At 38.5% G+C, this 24,823-nt stretch overlaps 1 long non-coding RNA gene across 2 annotated transcripts; it reads right to left on the reverse strand.

Moving 5' to 3' along the window:
• Positions 1–1,131: 1,131 nt before the first annotated feature.
• Positions 1,132–6,016, reverse strand: LOC104240937 (uncharacterized). 2 transcript variants are annotated; one of them, XR_714579.2, is made up of 6 exons: positions 5,839–6,016; positions 5,449–5,626; positions 3,942–4,026; positions 3,732–3,857; positions 2,444–2,715; positions 1,132–1,447 (listed from the first exon to the last, which is right to left on the reverse strand). It is a non-coding gene; the product is annotated as an uncharacterized lncRNA (long non-coding RNA). The 2 variants fall into 2 exon arrangements; XR_714578.2 differs by lacking the exon at positions 3,732–3,857 and having other exon boundaries at positions 5,839–6,014.
• Positions 6,017–24,823: the final 18,807 nt, after the last annotated feature.

Below are 24,823 nucleotides of genomic sequence, written 5' to 3' on the forward strand. Positions count from 1 at the left end.
CTATTGAAAATGTTGAATAAATGCTTTAAACAACTCTCATTTAAACTGAAGTTTTAAGTTATGAAATGGGTATGAATTTTTGTTTTGCCGAGAGGCTGTATACGAACTAAGTTTCTCTCGGGCCGAGTATGATTTATATATATATATATATATATTAAACCTATATTGAAATGGTTAGAAAGATAATTTTTAAAGGATTTTACTGAAGTGGGAGTTTAACAAAATGATTTGAGTGGTATCCTGATTTGGAAACAGGTTGTAATCACTATGGTGTTGTGACGTGGTTGACGCACTTACTGCTCAGTCTTTATTTACTCTTATTACTTACTGGATTGGAGTACTCACATTACTCCATGCACCTCGTGTGCAGATTCAGGTATTTCGGAACCCGGTAGCGGTGTTGATTGCTCAGAGGCGGAGTCATCGGAGTTAGCAAGGTGGTTGCACGACGTTCGCAGCACTGCTTTCCTTCCCCTCATTTTCATTACTGTATTTAGTACATTTTTAGACTCTTGTTGTATTCAGACCAGACCTTGGTAGATGCTCATGACGAGTGACACCCCGATGTCGGGCTTGTGTAATTATTCCGCATTTTTCTTTTTTTAAATTTCATTATGAGATTATTGATTTGTAGATGGTATAAAAACAACTTCTATTGGAAAATGGTTGATTCGGGAGTTGCGTCGGCTGGCCTAGTTTCACGATAGGCGTCATCACGATCGGGTCGGTTTTTGGGTCGTGACATATAGTATGGTCTATCGCAACGGTTTTCCGTCTCCCTGTTGGAACGACTATGCTTATCAACTGCAACGGTTGAAATTCGTTTCCATAACATTTGATGCAACGGTCAATAACTGTTACCATATCACTTAAGCAACGGTTATGTAAGATATTGTTACGACTATATATGACTATGAGAACGATTTTTTCCAGCTATTGCAACGGTTTGAACTACCTATTGCAACGGTTTATAGCTCATTTTTGAACGATTTATAGGTCATGTTGCAACGGTTCACATTTTCTATTGGAACGTCACATGACTCCTATGACAACGGTTCTAGTAGGCTATTGTAACCGTTTAATTGAAACGAAAATAGCGCCCTTATTGTAAATAAATATTTACATATACGATAAATCATAAATCACCAAAATTTATATAAATAACAAAATAAAACTATTCATAATCTAAATTGTCCAACAAGCTAATAATATTCATAAAAGTGAAATGTTCTACCCCAATAGCACACGTTTTACATTTCAAGAGTCAGAAGCAAGTTTCAAAATGTTGATAACAAACATTAATCCTAGACCATGCATCTACACCAATTCAAAATTCTTCTTAAGGTCTAGATCTTCACTGCCTCGGTCTTCTATTTTTTTCATCTACTCCACCTTTACGTTAGTATCCTCCAACGGAAATTAACATACAACTCTTAAAATGGATAAGCTGCACCAAAACATTGTAAAAAAAAAGGAAACAAAAATAAGAACATGACATTCAACTTTGATCAGTTGCAAGATCTAATTGAGTTTCAGTTAAATAATGAGCAAGCACATCTATATGAATAGAGCAAAAACCAAAGAAAAAGAAGAGCAGATATCGTTTTCAGTTCTCCACTATATATGATGTTGTTTTGACTGAACCAAATACTTTGTTCTTGATAGTTATGGCCAGAGAAATTCCAAAAAAAAAAAAAAAGACAAATGGAGTGACACCAAGAAGTGACAAAGTTTCTGAAAACTCCAAAAAAAAAAAAAAGACAAATGGAGTGACACCAAGAAGTGACAAAGTTTCTGAAAACCAGAGTTGAGTGAAATTATAACTAAGTGGACATGATCAAATGATTTGTTAGTAAAAATATAGCTAAGTGCCTTTGTAGTTTCATAATGTAAGTATAAGCTAGGAGTCAGCTAGTTACCTAATCTAATGGCAAATTGAGATAAATTAGTAACCAAGGCACATTTAATCAATTGCTATAGCAGTGAGATATTTGGCCATAGATTCTTCTACTTTAAAAGAATGAGCAAGAACTTGGTCACAAAATAATATGCACATTCAGCAAAAATAAATTTTGTTCTACATCAAACATGACTTTTGTAATAAGGCCTTTCATTTGGTTATCATATGACAGTCAAAACTAGAACATGCCTAGATTGTTCTTTGTTATACAATTATTACATGCTTATGTGAGCAAGAGAACAGGTAAAAACATAGAAACCTCCATAAAAAAAATCAGCAGAAACCTTCATTAAAATGCAGCTGAAAAGGTGCTAAAAACACAACAAAATAGCTGTAAAAATTACCCAAAAAATGCAGTAAAACAGCTGTAAAAATAACCTTCCCAAAGCTGCTGCAAAATGCAGCAATTCTCCTTCCCAAACACATAAAAAAATAGGAGAAGAAGAAGAAAGAGAAGAGGTGTAACACTTGGTACGGACTGACCTTGATTGTTACTGCTGACGATTGAACTTTTCCTTCATTCTTTATTGCATCCTCTCTTCCATTTCCTCTATTTTTTGTTGCATCGTCTTATCAGTAGCATCTACAGAGGATCTAGAATCTCTCATTTTCTTTTTTAAGATAGTCTTGGTAACTCCTCGACCATACAATCTTTTGCGACCTGGATGCTCAGGTCGCATGACTGATGCAAAAGCGCCAACTTAATCACTGCCATCTTTACTTTCTTGAGTTGATTGTATTCTCACCATTTCAGCCTACAAACCAATGCAAGAGAAAAGAGTTAAGAAAATAAAATTGAGTCAATAATTAAGAACAAATTAACTTAATAGATTATCCGAAAGGAGTAAGCATGTGATAATGGACTGAGCTAATTACTCATTGTTTTCCTATCATCTTTATGAACAAAATGGAAGAAATGAAACGTCAATATTCAAAATGGATAAATGACATGAAACGTCAATATTCAAACTTCTAAAGCTATTTGTGCATAAAGAGAGTACACAAGACAAGAGCTTGTGTTGTCCATTTCTTCCAAGTAGTTGGATCTAAATCCAACTTAAATGACATGAATATATTTTCAACAGTAACCATGTACGTGGCAGGTAACCATGTACGTGGCAGAACATTGATAGAAACCACATATGACATATGAGTTCATTTTCAGGCATGACACCAGAGCAATACACAAAGATATGGATACCATATGCTAAAGAGCAACAAACACTCTTAAATGACTACCATCAAACCATGGTGTGATTCACAATTATATACTCCCTCCGTTCCGGTTTATGTGAAGCTATTTCCTTTTTGGTCCGTTCCAAAAAGAATGTCTCCTTTCTAAATTTGGAAATAATTTTGCTTAAACTTACAATTCTACCCTTAATGAGAAGCTTTTATAACCACACAAATACTCTGGGTCTCATTTTGACTTGTTTAGGACCACAAATTCTAAAAGTCTTTCATTTTTTCTTAAACTTCGTGCCCAGTCAAACAGGTTCACATAAATTGGAACGGAAGGAGTAATAGATAATAAGTGCTTTTCCCTTATCAGATATGTGCACAGACCTCTTAGATTATAGATACTAAAGGTCATATATTTTAGAATACTCAAAGAGATCTCTGCACATGGCAGAAAGGCCATATATGAACTATTTAGTGTATTGCTTGAAGTAAAATCTTTTAATGCATCACATACTTAAAGAGCCGACGAGTAGAAAACTAGTAAACTATACTAAAAATCACAGCAAACATTAAATTAGAAGTTTCTTACAGTTTTACTAATTATATTCTCATATGAGCCTTTGTATACTCGACCATGTTTTCTTTTTCTTGTAGCCACAAAGATGTCCTTACTTGATAAAGTATCCGAAGTATCAACAATTTCCGTCTTTTTTGCCTAGATACATAAAAGTTGATACAAGAATCTTTTATGCAAAGTTAGCAAGTTCATAGTTTAAAAAAAATAGAGAAAATATCAAACCTCGCAGATTAGAGCATAACTTTTTGCAATCAGTGTGTGGATACCTCAACTCTTTTCGATTCTCTGTATTGGTTTTGGACGTTTTCTGCAAATAAATACGTCAATCAACACACTTTTGGTAGCAGCCCACGCTGACCTTAAAACCAATTCGTGAAACATAATGGAGTTGTAAAATAGCTAACAACTGACCAATCTCATATTTTTTCCGATCATCAAAATCCCTTACTAACTGAATATTCCAACCAGATTCAGTGTAACATTCTGAACCACACAATCTTTGAACAAGAAAGAATTTCGTAATCTAAAATTTATTTTTCTGAGAAGGAAATCCAGAATTTATCTTATACAATATAAACATATATGTTAAAAGGCTTTTTCTTTTATATTCTAGCTAAGAATTTTTGAGTAAGAATCAGTAGAGCTAGGTGTAGAGTTAATCCCAGCAAGGCTACTATTGTAGCACTGAAAGACTGAAGAAACATAAGAAGTTGATTCCTAACGTTCCTAAATAATTTGCTTTTAGAGAAATGTTGTAGTTTTTCCAATTATTTGCTTTGTATTGGTTGATGAATTTTATCGTATTTGACCTATTTTTCTTGACCAAATGTTTGGCGAGGAAGTAAGCAAGTTCATTTTTATCAACATCGTGCATGTTTTTATGCTTTTAATTAAAGTGCTAGAGAAACCAGCTTCTCTCATAACCCTACTAACACTAGGGTCATCTAAAATGTACAAAATGAACTGTTCTAACTCAACCTTAATAGCCAGAAGAGGCTGCTATTGCTGTTGTTCTATGCAGCCTCTTCTCTGATGAGCTTGTGATCTTTTGAGTGCAGCAATGAAAGCATTAGACAAACAAGGCTGGCCATGTAGGAGTGGACCAGGACTTGTTGGAAGCCTATTAAGTGCCACATTAAAACATAGCTCAACAGCTCTACACTGAAGAGGATGATGATGATGAGAAATAGCTATATGATTTGGTTGTGATTTGAGACAAGCCCTTCTAAGAAGATAAAACATATATTCTGATGAACTGTAAGTAATTCAAACCAGGAACTACTTATATTCTGCTCACCTTGAAACCAAAATCACGGCAATCACAAGGTTAATTTAGTTCAAGAATTGCAATATTAGATGGAAGAATTACAGGAAACCAAGACGTAAAAAACACATAAAACATAGTAATAGCTTTATCATTTTAACTCGACTTAACTGGGAGTTCAGAAAGAAAAAGGCAAAATTATATCTAAATTTAAATTTTATCCCTTCGATCTAGCACGGGATTTAAGACTATAGAAGCAAATTGCTCGTTAAATACAAAGCAAAATGCTGCTAGTCTGCTTCAAAGGGGAAAATATGCGACCTTTACAATAGAAAACATGATTAAATTAGGATGATTTTTTTTATTTTTCTCATAAATTCGAGAGCAAAAATGGAGGAATTACGGTACAAAAAGACCCTAATAGATCTCTAACTTAGAATCAAAGCTTCAGTAGAAAATACTCACCACTTTAAGGAAGGAAGAAATTAATAAGTTGAACAAGAAAGAATGAGGGCTCTTCGATTTTCAACTTGTCTTTCGATTCTCTGACCATAAACTCGAACACCAATTGGAGAAACCCTAAAGGATTAGTGTAAAAATATTACCCTGCAATATTTGTAACAATAGGATCTGAATGCAAAGCCTGCATCACGTCATTAGGAAAGGAAAAAAAAATCAATTTTAGCATATTGCAAACTTTTAAAGCTCTACAAAGAGGATGAAGTAAATCTATAAATTACTGTTTAGGCATAGAATGGAACCATATTTAACATTTCAAGCTCTACAAAGAGGACGAAGTAAATATGTGAATTACCATTCTAGGTATACATGGAAGCATCAATCCAGGTAACCTACCTGTGTACATTCATCCTCGATCGAAAACGGAAAAAAACTGACTTTTGGGGATTTTGGGAAAAGCAGCCGCCGATGATGGATGGGCTCCTAGTAATTTCCGGATGAACGATAGAGGCCTATGTCAATCTTTGGGAGAGAATGCCGAAGGAATGAGTGGGGGTTGTACTAAAATTAGGAATTTAGATTTTAGTATTTTATTAGATATAAAAATAATTTTAGCGGGTGTAGAAAAATTGGGTGAAAAATATGGAGGGAATTAATGAACGTTGCGATAGAGAAATTTTTTTAATCAACCGTTACAGTAGATAGATTTATTGCCACGGTTATAGAAATTGTTACCATATAAACATCTATTGTAACGGTTCGTAGGATGTTGCACCGGTTTGGGTGCTAAAGTGTCCTAATAGTTCCAATAACCTTTGGCAACGGTTAAAATCCGTTGCGATACACCCCCTATAGCAATGGTTACAGATCCGTTGCAATAAGAAACGTTGCCATAGCCCTAATTTCTAGTAGTGGTGATTAACCCTATAGATATGATCTCTGGGTGATTTACGTAGTAGCTGGCAGTGATAACTATTGGAAATGCTCAGAATTACTCAGTTTGATCCTATGGGCATGCTTTCTAACGATGGCATAGCTAAGCAACGAAACAGTGTTTGAAAGTTCAATATTAACACTTTAAAGCGAGTGGTAATGTCCTATAGGCAGGATTTCCAATGAACAACGATTGAAACTGACTTTTTTATACTTTACTCCTATAGGCATGAATTCTAGGTGAGTAGTATAATAATAGCAGCAAATTGATCAATTAAAGACCTATAGGCATGGTTTTTTTAGATAAAGATCAGTAGAACATAATCTTATAGTCAAAGAATCTAATGAATATGATGTAGTTATGTAGATTGAAAGAATGGTCATTGACATTTTATTTCCTATAGGCATGATATCTAACAAACATTAGAAGCAGGATATGTTGAACGAATTAAACACTCAGGTCATATAGGCAGGTTATCTAACAAACACATAGGAGCAGAACATGCTGAACGAATTAAATACCTATAGGCAGGATTTCTACCCTTTTTATGCAAACATTAGAATAGACTCATTTTTTCAATTTTACTAACACCCCAATTGTTATTACAATATTATTACAGGCCCAATGAATGATATAAACTACAAAGTTACAAATAACTATAGTGGGCCTAAGACAGGCCCAAAGTATACCCAGCCCATCCAGGCCTTCAATTTCGTATCCATACAGGTTTCACCATAGCCCAGAAGTCACAGTCAATCCAACACAAAATAGCCAAAACCCAGTAGCCATAGTTGATCAAAGGTCCAGAAAACAAACATTTACACAAGCCCATTGGCTTATGCAGTAGGTGAAAAAAGACAGAATGGAGCAGTTAGGACAAAGTGCCAAGGAACCTTAGACCCTAGTGTGTTAGAGTTCACAAGGGTCTCAATTGGACCCCGAGCAGTGCTCATACTAGGGAGGTCAATGATAGAACCTAGGTAGCCTTGAATTTCAGCCAGCTAAGAATGAGAACTGAAAAGAACCTAGGTAACAAGTGAAAGAGAGTAAACTAAGGGTGAGAGACAACACTGAGGCTTTAGGTTTTATAAACAGACTTAGCAAAGATTTAGAAGAACAAGTTTAACACCTAGTGCATAAGTAGTCACACATTAATAGAACAGGTTTGCAGGATTGGTGTACACAGACTCATAGTAAGGAAAAGGTTCAAATTATGATAAGTATAGGTCCTAGTGTTACAAGAGAGAATCATATTAATTGGCAACAGAATTTAGATAGGATGAGAACAGATCATTACAACTACTAGGAAGTCAAGACATACTAGAAGCATACTAATAGGGAATATGATCAAACATGCTATATAGGCAAGATATCATCACAACAAATTCAGAATAGAATAGGAAACAGACTTGTGACATATAGTGAATGTATACATTCGTGCTTTTGACCACAATCAACTAGTCTATTAAAAGGGATACAAATTATGTAAGTAAAGCATGTTCAAGTAATAGGATTGAGAGAAAAATTAATCAACAGAGAGATGCTAAAGCGAAAAGATCCTAAATATCAGTAAGTGGCAATACATAGGTTAGGTAAGCTTGAAAGGAATATAATTTATCCAAATCAGGTTTAGGCATGCTCTAAACTATTAATATAAAGTTAAAAGTTAAGGAGAGCTAAAATTGAAGTAGAACAAACAGAATTGCACACGAAACAACCCGAAAGAATACATTAAGCAAAACTCCAGGAATGAAAACATATGCAAATCACAAATACATAGGAATGAAACTACAAAGTCTAGTAACTCACTAGTTAATTGAAAAAACAAGAAAGAGCAAAAGTCCACAGTATTCGGAATATCAACGAAGAGCAAGAACCCAGAATTTCAGTGGCCTTCGCTTTTAGCCGGTCAGTAACCAGAGTATATAACAAGAGAATTAGAGAACAAAGAGCAATAACTTCAGTTTTTACTATATATTTTAATGATTCACGTCTCTCTTAAAGGGGAATGGAGAGGGGTTTATATAACAGTAAAATCGGATGCACAAACAAGGTAAATAATTAATTAAATATAGGTAAGGAAAGAAATCAAGTAAACATAGACGAAAAAAGGGAGAAATCTCGCATGGAAGTCAGCTAACAACAGAAAAGGAAAAGTATCAAACTCCAAACCCTAGTTAGGGTTTTAAACTCCAAATCGGACAACTGGTATGAAAGATCCAGTTCATCTCGCATATATGGACGGAATATCACTCAAATCTTCAAGATTGAGTCGATTCTTGTCCGATATAGAGGTGGTATTTGCCAAAATTAAGCAAATAACTAAGTAATACCAAAACCGAGTAACCAGTACCAAAGGAACCCAAATATGGTAAGCAAATAATGGTAAAATCTCATTATCAACGGGATTAAGAGGGAGGCAACTAGGGTTCTTCAGAGAGAGAGAGAGAGGGAGATGAGAGGATTTAGAGGCGTCGGGTTACAAGGATTATGGGCTAGGGTTTCTGGGTAGGTAATTAAAAGGGAGGGAATGGATATGGGTCGTTGATCTCAGAGATCAACGGCCACGATTAAAAGGGGTTGGGTCGGGTTTACTTAGGTAGGTTGCGACCGGGTTGGGTAATGGGGTTATTTGTTTTGGGCTGGGGTTATTAGGCTAGTGTATTAGGTGTTTTGGGCCATTGCTTGGTTCGAAAATGTTTAGGAATTTAGGCTAGTTTTTAAATACCCAATATTTAGCAAAACATAATTTATAAAAGTAATTAATAAATAACAAAAATATTATTTGTACACTAAAAAGATTAAAAATAATAACTTAATGTTATAAAAATATAAAAAGTTATTTTTTGCATACATAATATAATTATACATGAATATAGGCTATTATTGCAAAAATATGCAATTAGTCTAAAAATGCAAATATAATTATGAAAAAATAAAGTAAAGATATTTAAAAACATGCATGTTGGTGTAAATGATATGTTTGGATGATTAAAACATCGTAAAAATATTTTGAAAGATAATTATCAAATATTTATAAAATAAAAATGCAGAAAGAAATTAATTTAAAGCCTTTAAAAATTATGAAAAATGCTTGTATAGGCTTATAAACTAAATGATGATGAAAAATATACTATTTTAAAAAGTGTATGTATATATATGTTTTAAAAATATGAGAGAAAAATTGGGTATCATGCCGAGCAACACTTATATCAGTTATTTAAATATTTGTTGCATTTAGTTGTTAAATTTATGCTTTCATTTTTATTATTCCGCAAGTGTTAGGTTTACCTAGTCGTAGAGACTAGGTGTCGTTACAACATCTCATGTTCGTGACAAGTTGGTATCAGAGCTCTAGGTTCATAGTCTGGGGGAGGAGCACAAATTCCCGCCGCCCACACCCTACAAGAAGTACCACCTTCCTACTTTTAGTGGTTTGGCATTAGAGGATGCCCATGGTTTTCTTGAGGAGTGCTACTGTATCCTCCATACTATGGGCATAGTGGAGTCGAGTGGGGTTTCTTTCACTGCGTCCAGCTTAGAGGAGTGCTTATGAGTTGGACAGTCCGATTGAGACAGCTTCACTTACTTGGACTCAGTTCTCGGATATATTTTTTATGGAGTATGTTCCCTAGATTCTATCAGTGGTGGCGCGCCATGTTTGAGCAGTTGCGCCAGGGTGCTATGATTGTGTCAGAGTATGCGGTTCACATCAGTGATTTTACTAGGCATGCACCAACCGTGGTTGCTACAGTTCGAGAGAGGGTCCGTCGGTTTATTGAGGGGCTCCATCCCAACATCAGGATTAGCATGGCATGGGAGTTGGAGATGGAAATCTCATACTAGCAGATTGTGAGTATCGCTAGGAAAGTAGAGCGCATGCTTTCTCGGGAGAGCGAGGAGAGGGAGGCCAAAAGGTCTCGAGAGTCTGGCTCTTATACCGGTACTTGTGTCCAGCTACAGTTCACCATGGTAGGGGCTATGTGAGTTGCCCTGCTCATTCAGCACTTCTAGCGGCTAGTGGTATTCCGGCTACTCCTAGGCCCCAAGAACCTTGTTATGCACCTCCAGTATCTAGTTTACCTCCTATACGGGGTGCTTTCAGTCGTCAGTCCAACAGACCTAACCCGAGCCAGCCACAACAGCCACGCCCTCCGAGAGCTTGTTTTGAGTGCGGCGACACTCGACATATGGTGAGGGATTGCCCCACACTTAGGAGGGGTAAACCTCCACAGTTTTCTCATGAACCACGTGCTCCACCAGGTCCTCAAGTTATGATCACAACACCAGCTACCACTCCACCTACTCAGCCACCTTGAGGTGGAGGTTGGAGAGGTAAAGGTCGCCGTAAATGGGGAGGTCAGACCAAATATTATGATCTTCATGCTCGTACAGAGGCAGTTGCTTCTGACTCTGTCATTACAGGTATTGTTTCGGTCTGTCATAGATATGCATTGGTTTTATTTGATCCAGGATCCATTTATTCCTATGAGTCATCTTATTTTGCTCTGTATTTGGGTGTATCCCGCGATTCTATGAGTTCTCCTATTTATGTGTCTACACCTGTAGGAGACTCAATGTTGTTGAACGTATGTATCGGTCGTGTTTGGTTGTTCTTAGTGGTTATGAGACCAAAGCTTGTCACGACCTAAACCGATGGGCCGCGATGGTCACCCCGGTACCTAACTCAACCGAGTACCAATGTAACCTATCTTTCTTATTACATCATTATATACTCATGATATACGGCCCTAGTATGCCAACATGATCCTTTATAAACTCAAAACATAAGCCGACCAGGTCGTACAATCTTTTATATATACGACATATATCTATAAGCCTCTAAGAGTACATAAATGTCATAAAGGTCGGGACAGAGTCCCATCTTACCAAACAATACATATCTAAATCATACTAACCAAACGAGCAACTCCAAAGCAAATGGAGCGCACCAACATCTTCCGCTGAGCTGATAGCCTACTTGGAGGGCTCTCGACCTGTCTATCAGGACCTGCAGGCATGAAACGCAGCTTCCCCAGGCAAAAGGGATGTTAGTACAAATAATGTACTGAGTATGTAAGACACATAAATAAATACATAAGAGACATGGAAGAAATATAGAGTACATGACTCAACCTGTAAGTCTGAATAACTTTGTAATTCATAAATTACTTTTAGCGTCATGCATATGTGTAATGTCATGTCGTGCATAGGTACATGTTTCATAACATCATCAGCCTATTAGGGCATCCCATCATGTCATATTGGCCACTGTGGGCAACATCATCATCATATACCAACTGATCAGGTGGTGGTGCGTATATAACGTCGTAACCTTTTCCCATATCCCATATACATATATTTACATATATACACGTATATAACGCGATCTGGTTATGGGTCAATGTACATGAATGCAATGCATGAAAAGTACGTTTATAAAATCTTTCGAAATTTCATAAGACCATTTTGTTTCGAGCAATATCATAAAGTAAACTCTTTTCAACTTTCATATTTTTCTGAGACCCATGAACAGATGATAAAATATTATGACACATGGAAATTCAGGAACATAGATATCTCTAATACTTCCATGAATAGAGTTATTTATGGAATTTGTGCTTTTGCACGTTTCGTTCGTATCGTATGGATCATGCCAAAAGAAAGAAGGGATAACCTTAATATACCTGGACTGATTCTCTTGAAAATTTGTCTAGCAGATGTCTTTTGCAAAGAATACATAATGGCGGATCGAAGTAAGGAAAAATTCATATGATATTCTTGAGAAAGATTACACCGTACTCCTTTAAAACTGCGAAACTTTCACTGCCAAGGAGCTAGTAATTTATGTAAGAAATTTGTTGAAGCTGGATGTAATGTCTTCTTTGCAAGTTTGAATTTGGAATATGTGATATGATTTTGATGAGGCTAAAATGAAGATATCCTTAGTCTTTGCTATTTGAGTTCAATTAAGCCAAAAGTTTGGCATGTTTCTTACACGTAAGAATATTACATTAAATGCCACATTTCAACCAAAATGGTTAGTCATTTAATTAATCCTTGTGTGGCTGCCACATTATGGGGTGGGATTTAATCTTATCCAAATATATCCCCAATTAATTAGGTAATGACCCGTTACCCGGTAAATAATCACTTGCCCGTAAAAGTGAAAATTATTCCTACTTACTTAAAATATTACTCACTTTTAACATACCTAATACACCTTACTATCATAGCCACATAGTACCTTGTATGGCACTAGTCCATAAATACCGGGTATTTGAGCTCGGGCCGTATTTTATCCCAAAATGCCAAACTTTGACAAAATTCGTTTTCTTAGACTTGCTCCCCCTTTCACCTTCATGAATTTACTAATCACTTGTGAAATAGAATAATCCTTATAATCCCCAAATAATCTTTTCCTTGGAATGATGTCAATTACCTTACGACAAATTCAACATAAAATACAGCAAGGTGCAACATCATCGTAACTTATTACTGTGAATCACCGTAATGTAATACCGTCGGGTACAACACTGTCGTAACTTAATACTGTAGGACGTAACATCAATCGTAATATATTACTACAGAGGGTAATACCATCGTAACATATTACTGCAGAGAATAACATCATCGTAATATAATAGTGCGGGACATATTATTGACATAATATTGTGGGGCGTAACATCATTCCCCCCTTTGGAAGTCCTCGAATGTTGACTGATGCTCTTATCATTTTCGTAACTTATAGCTCTTGTGAATACCTTAATACTTTTCTTGCCATTTAAGCAGTTGCTCTATGAATAAATCCAAAATCTAGGGTATTCCCTCCTTAGGTCTCCTTTTCACACCACAACTTGTAGTCGGAATCCTTCCAATCTCGTAACTGTTGCTACCTTTGATCATGCAGCCTATACAATTTTGACCTTGTAAGTGTGCCCAATCTCTATGCTTCATATGTAGAGCTTGGTAAGATGTCCCTTTGGGAAGATATGGGTATACTGAAGTTCTTCGCTCGATACTTTGTTGAATTCACGAATATTGCTATATCTCATCACATAGGTCCGTTTAGCCATCCGTATGAATTTACTGCCTTAACTCTTACTTTAATTTATCGTTGCTAAGGTCTGCTACCAAATCCCAACTTACTCTCGTTGCTTATTCCATATGTATAAATTTAAGTCCTTTAATGCTTTCTCATTACTACTCATCTTTAAAATGATGGCCCAATCTCATCTCATACTTTGTGACTTTTGTCCATCTATTGTTGATTCACCTTATGGGGGTATCCAAATTTCGTGCAGCCAGCGAAATCTTTTCTCCTTCTGTTCTTTTTTTTTCAAATCATTATTCAAACGAAGGCCCAAATGTCATCCTGTATTTGTCACAATTATACCTTCATTTTATTACCAGGTCAGCATTTCATTCTTTCTAAATGCTATTAGTCTTAGACTCCTTTGAGTTCATTCAAGCTATATTGAGCTTTATATAATTTAGAGAAACCATCAGCTCTTCTTGTTTTTATGGGCTTAATCCTGAGGACTTATCCATTTTTGTTACCTTTTAAGTCGCCCGTTCTTATCCTTACTCCTGTCTTCTAGAACCTTGTGGCTTCACCATATAATAACTTGTGACCTACACAACTCCATTTATATTACTTGCAACCTTTCAACTTGCTTGCATCATAGATTTCCTTATGTCCTTTGGAACGTCAAGCGAGACATCACATCGTCTCTAAATCTTTTTTACTCTCTTTATCAGGCTTTTCGATACATAGACCATAGGCTGGAAGATATGCTACCGACGATGCCGCTATTATTCCAAGATACTGAATCCCCGTGCTTCTAGCCTTTTATCCGAGGAATGGACTATTCATGATCTTCTGCCTTTGAGTATCTCGTACGTTGCTTACCTTTGCCTTAAAATCTCGCATTGTATCTTCTATCTCTTTCATGGCCTCCCTTCCACATAGGTATAATTCACGTTCACAACTTGAAGCTCTATTATAATACTCGCACCTCTGGTACATACATAATCCGGTAGGAGCTTCGTACTAGCTTCTTATGAGGTTAGTACTTCTTCTAACTACCTTTATCGTAGAGCCGTTATAGAATATGGTTATTGTAATATCTCCCTTGTACCTTTGATAGTAAGAGTACTTCTGCAATATTCTCAATCACGATTTCTATAATTTCTGGGTCCAATAATCGAATTCCTGATTTACTTCATTGATGTAACTCTTTAGTTTCCTCCTTCTCTTGATCAGCCTTTATGTTGGCTTAAATTATCTCCCGCTCTGGGGTTCATGGTATTAGTTATTCTGTTTAGCCATTTATGGGCACTGAGGAATATGCATGATACAATCCTTTAACAATTTAACCATTTGTTTATGACCTGGGCTCAATTCTTTCTTTTAACGTATACCAGAATCTTCTACGGTTGTATATGCTGCAGGTATAAACTCCGAACACTTAAGTGTGTTCATAACGTAACCAATTCTGTATCATTGATCGAATAATTTCTTTCGTTCCATCTTAGCTTTCTTTCAATGTAAGCTATTACTTTTTCTGGTTTTTCTGCCCTATTGTTGCATCCATACTTAGCTTATCTTAGTGCCCACACATGCTAGAGTTTCCGTGCAACTCATATGATCTCAAATATTACTTTTAATTTTACTTCCCATTTATTATCCATGGTAGGTGCCACTTTCCTTTGGAGTGCTTACAATGTTGTTGTGAGGCTGTTGTTACACGACCATTTCCTCTTTAGGTCGTTGTGCTTAAGCTGAAGCCTTCTTTCTTATTTCCTCATCTAGTCTTTCGTTGTAGTACTTAGGGAGAACCCTTGACCTTCGTAAAGCTGTGAGCTTATTACAGACCTTTTGATGTCCTTCCTTGCCTATAATTATTTGTAGTTGCTTACCTCCGTGCCCTTGTACTTGTAGGGTTGCTTCTGAACTGACATTTTGATTGTCTTCCCAGTGGCACTTTCTTTTATCCCCGTAACACTCATACAATACCTTTAACTACCCCGACTCCTATTTGAATATATCTCAAGTATTATAATGACATTATTACGAGGCTGAATTCTCCATGTTGGGGTTACTACATTCATCTTGCATGATCTGCTGATTTGTCCGTAACTTCTTGTCTAGTCATGACTAGGCTCTTCCTGAATCAACTACTAATTACTCATCGGCCCATTCTCATATCCATATTCTGCGTAATCTTTCTTGGGTTATTTCATTGTCTTAATTTACCTCACGTGCTGGCTCCTTAACTATCAATAACATCCTGGGTAGGAACCCTTATTTTCCTTTCTTTGATGTCATGCTTGCACAATATTCTTGAATCGTAGCGTATCTATAAGATTTGGATAAGTGCCATCTCAGTCCTCTTTCATTTATCGCATTCTTCCTTTACCATTCCATAGTCACTAGAACCACTTAATTCTGGCTTAATGCCACATTACTCCATATTCCCCTATTTAGGGGTGTACTAAAAGCTTAAGCCATGAGGATCTACCTATAGATGTTTTACCTCTTCATCTTTGGCGTCGTTTCTCAACATCAATGATCCTTACTTGCCTTGCGGCAATTATTCTGTACCAAGGATGACAAATTCCCTTACTCGTGGGGGTGACACTTAGCGTAACTGGCACATACAGTCTCTTAAGCTTAACTTTGCTCACATTGCTTGCTCTAGGGAAGCATCTCTTTGAATGATTATTCTCTGAATTCATCGTGAATCTTCTTCTGTGGTCCATTCTATTACCGCCGGAACGAAATCTAAAATTCTCATGATGCCGAGTACTTTCCAATCATTTAGTCCCTAATTCATATTTAGGTTATCTTGTTTACCAGTCTATACTGATTTCTGTTGCTCTAGGGATTAACTCTCCCCTCTGGTAGTCACGTTGAAGTCACAAACTTATTTCTCGAAATGAGGATATAACCTTATAGCCTATACTCTTTCGTTGTCTTAAGGCCCATCACCTTTCGTCTCTTTCTTCATTTGACTATAGGTTCTGTAACACTCTACCATTTTCATCCATGTATCACAACTTATTAATAATGCTTCCTTATCTCTCTTCTCATTACTCTGCTAATATTTCTGCATATCCCTTTTCTTGTGAAAACTTTAATACGACATTCTTTCGCTTTTAGCTTTCCTTTCCTCCATCCAGTGGCTCTTCAATTTGCTTAACATTCTCACTTTACTAGGCACATGAGCCACACTAAGGTAATATTTATCCCTTCAAGGCTTATAGTGCATGTCTTTGTAGTACTCATATCTGGCTACATTATTTTAGAGTGCACCATTTAGGTGTCTCATAAAGAGATCTATTAGCACATTTGCAATATCCTTCAAAAATGTCAACTGACGCAATCAATTCATCCATCATATCTTCTTATACTACTTTTGTTAACCCCCATAGGGAATATTTGGAAGGGGTGCGACCAATTGTATATACCTCTGTTACTATTGAATATAACTCAAAAAACTTATGTTCCTATGCCTCAATTATAAACGTTGTTAACCTTCATTAACTGGGTACCTCGTACCCTATTTCACCTTACTCCTTTTACTTGCTGAAACTTGTACTTATCTTCTTAATCTCTCATTGTCCTTTACCATAAAGGTGGATTGGCTTCTTATCAGGAAGCTTACACCTTTCAGTACACCCATTATCTGCTAAAGACCTCATATTTACTTATCATAAGCATGATACGAAGCGAGTTCCTCTAATTCAACTCTTCCACAGCTATATCTCTTATCGATCATCTTTCTGAACGTAGGTATCGTCTTATTACGAATAAAAATAGAAGCTCGGGACTTCAATTCTTATAAGTGAGCTCTACCACACGATCTAGAGTAAGAAGAAAGAGTGACAATCTTAAATGCGATATAGCCTCCTGCTTATAAGTGTGGTGCACGACACACCCATAAACAAGACTCTACTAGACACGGCTTGTAGACTGCTTTGGACAGAACTGCTCTGATACTATTTTTGTCACGACCCAAATCGATGGACCGCGACAGGTACTTGGTACCTGATTCAACCGAGTACCAACGTAACATATCTTTCTTATTACATCATTATATACATATGACATACGGACCTAATAGGCCAACATGATCCTTTATAAAATCAAAACATAGGCCGACCAAGCCATACAATCTTTTATATACATGACATATGTCTACAAGCCTCTAAGAGTACATAAATATCATAAAGGTCGGGACAGAGTCCCGCCTTACCAAACAATACACATCTAAATCATACTAACCAAACGAGCAACTCCGAAGCAAATGGAGCGCACCAACATCTTCCGCCGAGCTGATAGCCTACTTTGAGGGCTCTCGACCTGTCTATCGGGACCTGCGGGCATGAAACGCAATGTCCCCAGGCAAAAGGGATGTCAGTACGAATAATGTACCGAGTATGTAAGGCACATAAATAAATACATAAGAGACATGGAAGAAATATAGAGTACATGACTCAACCTGTAAGTCTGAATAACTTTGTAATTCATAAATTACTTTTAGCACCATGCATATGCGTATGAATGTCATGTCGTGCATAGGTACATGTTTCATAACATCATCAGCCTCTGAGGGCATCCCATCATATCATATCGACCACTGTAGGCAAAATCATCATCGTATACCAGCTGCTCAGGGGGGTGGTGCGTATATAACGCCATAACCTTTCCCATATCTCATACACACACACACACACACACACACACACACATATATATATATATATATATATATATATATATATATATATATATATATATATAATGCCGTTTGAATTATATTTCAGCCACTGTGGGCAACATCATCATCATATACCAGCTGATCAGGTGGTGCGTATATAGCGCCTTAACCTTTTCCCATATCCCATATACATATATTTACATATATACAAGTATATAACGCCATCTGGTCATGGGTCAATGCACATGAATTCAATGCATGAAAAGTACGTTAATAAAATCTTTCGAAATTTCATAAGATCATTCTATCTTGAGCAATATCATAAAGTAAACTCTTTTCAACTTCCATATTTATGAGACCCATGAACAGATGATAAAATATTATGACACATGGAAATTTAGGAACATAGATATCTCTAATACTTCTATGAATAGAGTCATTTATGGGATTTGTGCTTTTGGACGTCTCATTCGTATCGTATGGATCATGCCAAAATAAAGAAGGGATAGCCTTAACATACCTGGACCGATTCTTTTGAAAATTTGTCTAACACGTCTTTTGCGAAGAATACATAACGGTGGATCGAAGTAAGGAAAAATCCATATGATATTCTTGAGAAAGATTGCATCGTACTCCTTTAGAACCGCGAAACTTTCACTGCCAAGGATCAAGTAATTTATGTAAGAAATTTGTTGAAGCTGGATGTAACGTCTGCTTTGCAAGTTTGAATTTGGAATATGTGATATGATTTTGATGAGGCTAAAATGAATATATCCTTAGTCTTTACTGATTTGAGTTCAATTAAGCCAAAAGTTTGGTAGGTTTCTTATTATGACGACCCGGCCAGCCGTCTCATGATTTACCGCTTCGTTTTTCTCATTTCTGCTTCTTTATGCTTTGTTTATCCGTGTTATATGGTATCGGGTTGGTCGGATCGAATTCGGAAAGAATTTGGTAAGGTTTGAGAGACTTAGTCTCTTTTAAGGAATGTTAAGTTGGAAAAGTCAACCGGATGTTGACTTATGTGTTAGAGGGCTCGGATGTGAATTCCAATGATTCGGTTAGCTTCGGAAGGTGATTTGGGACTTAGGAGCATGATCAAATGAGTTTTGACGGTTCGGAGTAGATTTGGGCTTGAATTGGCGAAATCGGATTTTTGGCGATTACCGGTTGATAGGTGAGATTTTGATATAGGGGTCGGAATGGAGTTCCGAGAGTTGCAGTAGTTCCGTTGTGTCATTTGGGATGTGTGTGAAAAATTTCAGGTCATTCGGACATGGTTTGGTTGGGTTTTTGATCAAAAGCAAAATTCGGAAGATTTTAGAATGTTTGGCTTAAATTCGATGTGTTTTGGGTGATTTGGTGTTGTTTGAGGTGTTCTGATGATTGGGACAAGTTTGAATAATGTTTTGGGATATGTTGGTACTTTTGGTGGAGGTCACGGGGGCCTCGGGGTGATTGGATGGTTGACGGGGAGTTGAGATGTTGTTGAAGCTGCAGAAATCTTTTGCTTCTAGTATTTTCGCACCTGCGGATTTGGGACCGCAGGTGCGATCTCATAGATGCGGCGAAGGAAATTGCAGAAGCGGTCAAGGAGGAGAGGTGTAGGAGCCACAAATGCGGTTGGTGGACCACACCTGCGATGGCGCAAGTGCGGCTATGGGGTCACAGGTGCGATTTTGGGAATTTAAGTGAAAGCCGCAGAAGCGGCTATTTGTCCACAAATGCGGTGCCGTAGAAGCGGAAGTCTGGTCGCAGGTGCGAAAATCCTTGGCCAGAAGGTATATATTGTCTTCTTCGCGAAATTTTTCTAAGTTCATCATTTTTGAAGACGGGAAAGAGGCTAAGGCATAGGATTTCAAGGGGAATCAAAAGATATCAGTTGGATAAGTTCCCTAAGCTTATTTATTTGGGTTTAAGATCATTTTTCCATTGTTTAATCATGGTTTTAGTGGAGATTAAGGAAGAAAAATTGGGGATTAAGGCTTGAGTTTAAGAGGCCTTTAAATGGGGATTTGAGGGGTCATTAGGATTCCGATTTCAGTGTTCTTGATATGTATAGACTCGTGGGAGGATAAGAATTCTGTTGATGTAAAAATTATCGAATTTCGAGACGTGGGCCCGGGGTCGGGTTTTGGTAATTTTGGGATTCTTGGTATTATTTTATTGTTTTTGCTTGGGCTTCGTTCCCTTAGCATATTTTAACATTGTGATTCTAATTTTGGATAGATACGATGCGAGTGGAGGTCGATTCGAGGGGAAAAGGCATTGCAGAGTAGCATTTTCACCGGTTTGCGGTAAGTAACCATTGTAAATCTAGAACTGAGGGTACAAACCCCAGTATTTGACTTGTTTTGATAAATGCGGTGACACACATGCTAGGTGACGAGTGTGTGGGCATGCACCGGTAGTGATTGTGACTTGGTCCATCCCGTAGCGACTATTAAGCCACGTATTTAGTTTGGAAATATTATATCTTTCCGTATTTTGGATATTTATACTATATTATTGGCTGTATGCCATGTTTGGGGTCTTGTGCCGACCTGTAGAAACCCTTAGGGGCATTTTGACTATTTTCCTCACTTTACTTGCTAGAAGCATATCCTCAGTCATGTTTTACCTATTCAAATGTTTAAAACTGGTTTTATTACTCTACTTCTAATCGTGAGGACTGTTTGGGCTGAGTTCCCTAATTTCTATTTTTTTTTCCGAGAGGCTGTGAGGTTAAAGACTGAGAGAGGTTGAGAACCAAATTGTGAGGATATATGTATATATGTGAGCTATGGATCGGGCTGCACGCCGCAACGATACTTATATGGATTGGGTTGCACGCCGCATCGATATATATATATTGAATCGGTCTGCGCGCCGCAGCGATATGACGCTTGGGCTGTAAGAGCCTCTCCGGAGTCTGCACACCCCTAGTAAGCGTAGTCGACTATAAATATATGGATCGGGCTACATGCCGAAATAGTTACTATGATTTCTATTATTATGAGATACTAATGAGCCGAGTGTTGAGAGTGAGTACTGAGTGACAAGAGTTGAGTCACGAATGCCTGAGAGGCTGCCCAAGGGGCCATATTCGGAGTGGTTCCTTGCCCAATGGGCTCGTTTATGATGATTTCACTGATTTCACTCTTCTTTTAAACAAGCCTCTGTTGGAATATGATTTCTAGTGTTTTAAACTGAAAATGATGATTTATGACGAAATTGATTTTTAAACTGTAACATTGATCCAATATTCTGTTGATTATTCAGTTATATGTTTTATTCGAACTGCTCGTCACTACATTCAGTCCTTATTTACCTTAGTTACTTACTGAGTTGGCGTATTCACGTTACTCCCTGCGCCTTGTGTGCAGATCTAGGTGCCCGAGTGGCAGAGTGCGGGTCTTCACCTGATTCAGCATTTGCCGAAGATTTTGAGGTAGCTGCACGACGTCTGCAGCCCCGTTTCCGCCCTATCTTGTTATCTTTCCACATTTTCTAGACTATTGATGTAGTAGGTATTCAGACTTGTATTATAGGCTCTAGACTCGTGACACTAGATTGTTGGGGCTGTGTAGTTTCCTATTTATTTGACTCCCGAATATTTTCTGTTGCTTTAAAAGTTTATAATGAAGTTTGGTATTTAAAACCTGTGTTAGAAAATGGCTTATTTGTTAAAGGAAAAAGGGTTGTGGTTAATTGATTAGTTGGCTTGCCTAGTAAAGTGATAGGTGCCATCACAACCGGTATTTGGGGTCGTGACAAGTTGGTATTAGAGCCTAGGTTACATAGGTCTCGCGAGTCATGAGCCGATTTAGTAGAGTCTCGCGGATCGGTACGGAGACATTTGTATTTATCCTCGAGAGGCTGCAGAACCTTTAGGAAAATCTTCATATTCTTAAAATTCTTGTCTTGCGAACTTGTTGATCTGAATACTAAACTTCTGTTATTCCATTCTCTCACAGATGGTGAGGACACGTGCTACCGGGCATGGTGGATGACCACCAGTTCCACCTGTTGGGGCCACCAGAGGCCGAGGACGCGGTCGGCACTGTGGTAGGGGCAGAATAGCTAGGGCAGCACCTACAGATCCACTAGTTGCCCCAGTTCAGGATCAGGTCCTAGTTGTGGATGCTACAACAACACCAGTTGTGCCCATTGTGATTCCAAGCTTTCAGGAGGTTTTAGCTCAGATTTTATCAGTGTGTACCGGTTTGGCTCAGGCAGTTTCAGTTACTATGATCGCAGCTACTTCTCAGGCCGGGGAAGGCACCCAGACTCTTATTGCTCGCACACCTGAGCAGGTTGTGTAGGGACTCCAGACACCGGGGGCACATCCAGCCCAGCCAGTTGCACCAGCTTAGGAATTTGTGGTGCTAGTTATGCCGGACGACGAGCAACGTCAACTGGAGAGGTTTGGTAGACTCAAGCCTCCGACTTTTAGTGGTGCAGAGGGCGAGGATGCCTAGGGTTTCTTAGATAAGTGCCAGAGGATGCTTCATACAACGGGGATTCTAGAGACCAGTGGTGTAACTTTTACCACCTTTCAGTTTTCTGAGGCTGCCTTCACTTAGTGGGAGGCGTATGAGAGGCATAGGCCTGTTGGTGCAGCGCCCCTTACTTGGTAGTAGTTCTCTGTTCTCTTCCTGGAGAAGTATGTGTCACAGTCGCGTCGAGAGGAGCTGCGTAGGAAGTTTGAGCAATTGCGTCAGGGAGAGATGACTGTGACGTAGTATGAGATGCGGTTCTCTAAGTTAGCCCGTCATGAGGTTTAGTTGGTTCCCACAGATCGAGAGAGGATTATGAGGTTTGTTGATGGTCTCACATATCAGCTTCGGATTCTCATGACAAGGGAGAGGGTGATAGGTGCTACTTTCGAGGAGGTTGTTGACATCGTCTGTGAGATTGAGACGGTTCGCCGCTAGGAGCGAGAGGAGAGGGAGGCCAAGAGGCCTCGAGGATCTGGTAGCTACAGTGGTACTCCGTTAAGGGGTTAGTTCCAGCAGGTCAGAGGCTGCCCATTCAGACAGGCTCATTCAACTCGCCTAGGTTATCGTGGGGCATCATTGGATCATGGTTCTCACAGTCCTCATCGGGGCCACTCATCACTTAGTGCCCTTCCAGCCCAGAGTTCGTCCCGTGCTCCATTAGTGTAGGGTTCTTCCCTGCCAGGTCCTTCTACTGGTCACTCCGGTGCCAGGGGTTCCCTCCAGCCCCCTTCTCTAGCACCGGGGAGTTGTTATGAGTATGGAGAGTTTGGGCATATAAGGAGGTAGTGTCCTCGTCTTTGTGATGGTCAATCTCAGCAGAGGGATCAGTCCTTGACTTCTGCTCCACTTACTTCACCACCCGCCCAGCCAGCTAGGGGTGGAGGTCAGTCATCAAGGGGTCGCCCTAGAAGGGGAGGCCGATCAGGTGGTGCTCAAGCCCGTTTCTATGCTCTTTCGGGTAGATCAGATGTTGCTGCTTCAGATGCCGTGATTTCAGGTATTGTTTCAGTCTACCACAGAGATGCCTCTACATTATTTGATCTTGGTTCCACATTTTCTTATGTGTCATCATACTTTGCCTGTTATCTGGATATGCCCCATGAGTCTCTTGTTTCATCTGTTCATGTATCTACTCTAGTGGGCGATACTTTTGTCGTAGACCGTGTGTACCAGTTGTGTGTGGTGACTATTGGGGGTCTGGAGACCCGAGTGGATCTTTTATTATTGTGTATGGTGAATTTCGATAACATTTTGGGCATGGACTGGTTATCTCCGTGTCATGCTATTCTGGACTATAAAGCCAAGACAATCATATTGGCTATACCGAGTGTGCCATGGATCGAGTGGCGAGGTCTGACTGATTATGTTCCCAGTAGAGTGATCTCATTCTTGAAAGCCCAGCGTATGGTTGGGAAGGGATGTCTTTCATATCTAGCCTTTGTGAGGGATGTCGGAGCTAAGACTCCTAGTATTGATTCTATCCCAGTTGTGAGGGATTTTCCCGATGTGTTTCCTGTAGACCTGCTGGGCATGCCATCGGATAGGGACATTGATTTTGGTATTGACCTGGTGTCGAGCACTCAACCCATTTCTATTTCGCCATATCGTATGGCACCAGCAAAGTTGAAGGAATTTAAAGAACAGCTTCAGGAACTCCTTGATAAAGGGTTCATTCGTCCTAATGTGTCACCTTGGGGTGCGCCGGTTTTATTTGTGAAGAAGAAGGATGACACTATGAGAATGTGCATTTATTATAAGCAATTGAACAAATTAACAACTAAGAACAAGTATCCTTTGCCTCGCATTGATGATTATTCGACCAGCTTTAGGGAGCGAGAGTGTTCTCCAAGATTGATCTCCATTCAGGTTATCACCAATTGAAGATCAGGGACTCGGATATTCTTAAGATAGCCTTCAGGACCTGATATGGTCATTATGAGTTCTTGGCAATGTCTTTTGGGCTGACCAATGCCCCAGCAGCGTTCATGCATTAGATAAACAGTATATTTCGGCCTTATCTTGACTCGTTTGTCATAGTCTTCATTGATGATATTCTGGTGTATTCGCGTAGTCAGGAGGAACATGCGGAGCATTTGAGAGTTGTGTTGCAAAGATTGAGGGAGGAGAAGCTTTATGAAAAATTCTCCAAGTGTGAGTTTTGGCTCAGTTTAGTGGCTTTCTTGGGGCACGTGGTGTCCAGCGAGGGTATTCAGGTTGATTCGAAGAAGATAGAGGCAGTT

The sequence above is a fragment of the Nicotiana sylvestris genome, chromosome 3, assembly GCF_000393655.2.
Source record: "Nicotiana sylvestris chromosome 3, ASM39365v2, whole genome shotgun sequence".
NCBI classification, from domain to species: Eukaryota; Viridiplantae; Streptophyta; class Magnoliopsida; order Solanales; family Solanaceae; genus Nicotiana; species Nicotiana sylvestris.